The 1,924-nt window shown below is 41.3% G+C and overlaps 1 non-coding gene across 1 annotated transcript; it reads left to right on the top strand.

Annotated features, from left to right (window-relative positions):
- Positions 1-431: 431 nt before the first annotated feature.
- LOC130026700 (U6 spliceosomal RNA) lies at positions 432-536 on the top strand. Its single transcript, XR_008792900.1, has one exon. It is a non-coding gene; the product is annotated as a U6 spliceosomal RNA (small nuclear RNA).
- The last annotated feature ends 1,388 nt before the right edge of the window (positions 537-1,924 follow it).

Here is a 1,924-nt window from a genome sequence, read left to right on the forward strand (position 1 = left end):
ATTGAGGTAAATGTTGGCAAAACCCTTCATGACATAGAAGCTAATAGTGTCTTCAGAGATGTCACACCTCTGGCCAAGCAAGTGAAAACAGAGATAGATAAATGGGACTATTTTAAACTAAGAAGCTTCTGCACCTCAAAAGAAACAGTGACCAAAATACAAAGACAGTCAACTGAATGGGAAAGGATATTCGCCAACTACACATCTGATAAGGGGTTAAAGGTAAAGGTAAAGGTAAAGGCCCTCCCGTTGATCGTCGATTTGCTCGAGCGGGCCCAGTAACGTCTCCATTGGAGACTTTGTTGTTACTGTGTCTGGCATATTGAATACTCTCGGTAGCTTGCCGGGCTCTCTGAGAGGGGTGGAGGAATCGAACTCGGGTCGGCCATGTTGGCCACTTGTAAGGCGAACGCCCTACCCACTGTGCTATCGCTCGCTTCGGCAGCACATATACTAAAATTGGAACGATACAGAGAAGATTAGCATGGCCCCTGCGCAAGGATAAGGGGTTAATTTCAAGGATATACAAAATACTGGTTCAACTCCACAAAAAGAAAACATTCAACCCCATCAAAAAATGGGGAGATGAAATGAATAGAAACTTTGACAAAGAAGAAATCTGAATGGCTAAAAGACGCATGAGAAAATGTTCCACATCATTAATCATCAGGGAGATGCATATCAAAACCACAATGAGGTATCACCTCACACCACAGAGACTGGCCCATATCCACAAGAACAAAAGCAACCGGTGCTGGCGCGGATGTGGTGAGAAAGGGACACTCCTTCACTGTTGGTGGGAATGCCGACTGGTACAGCCCTTCTGGAAAGCAGTATGGATGATTCTCAAAAAAACTAGAAATTGAGCTCCCATTTGACCCAGCAATACCACTCCTGGGAATATATCCCAGAGAGGCAAAAAAGTATAACTGAAGTGACACCTGCAATTGTCTGTTTATTGCAGCACTCTTTACAATAGCCAGAATCTGGAAAAAACCTGAGTGCCCGAGAACAGATGACTGGTTGAAGAAACTCTGGTACATTTACACAATGGAGTACTATGTAGCTGTTAGGAAAGACGAAGTCATGAAGTTTACATACAAGTGGTACTACATGGAAAGTATCATGTTAAGCGAAAGAAAGGGATAGACATAGAAAGATTGCATTCATCTGGGGAACATAAAGTAACAAAATAGGAAACTAACACCCAAGTATGGCAGAGATTGGTACCTCAATGACCCAGAGGACAAACACACATGTTAGGGGAAGGGGGAGCTCAGAAAGAGAAGGGAACACCAAATAAAGGGTGTTGGGAGGATCCGCCCATGATGGGAGAGCATGCTGAGGGTAGACTGTCGACCAAGCATGATTGCCACTCAATGCCTCTTTTGCTGACCATGGCACTCAAAAGGAGAGAGAGGGAAATGCCCTGCCACAGAGGTAGGGTGGGATAGGGGCTGGGGGGGGAGGGGATGCTGGGATCCGAGGTGGTGGGAAATGCACACAGGTGGAGGGATGGGTGTTTGATCATTGTATAATCGAAACCCAAGCACAAAAATGTGTAAGTCTACAACTGTACCTCATGGTGCCTCACTATTAAAAATTAAAAAAAAAAAGTATTGGCAAATAGAATGATCAGAAAAAAAATCAGCAAGAGCCAGCTAGTGATTACTATATGATTTTGACCAATGTAAATAACAAAATTAAAACCATTTAATACGATACAATAAAATACATAGTCTCATTTACATATATACATTTTCAACTCTAGAATATAAAGTATGTTACACTAAATTTTATTTTATACTTGAATCTCATTATGGTAATAATCATGTCTAAACTGTCATTATTAAAATCTTTAAAGCAAAAAAAAAGAAAAAGAAAATAAAAACGTAAGAACAGCTAAGCATTTTAGAAAGTTATT

Source organism: Sorex fumeus, unplaced genomic scaffold (genome assembly GCF_029834395.1).
Source record: "Sorex fumeus unplaced genomic scaffold, SorFum_2.1 ptg000034l, whole genome shotgun sequence".
Lineage (NCBI taxonomy): Eukaryota > Metazoa > Chordata > Mammalia > Eulipotyphla > Soricidae > Sorex > Sorex fumeus.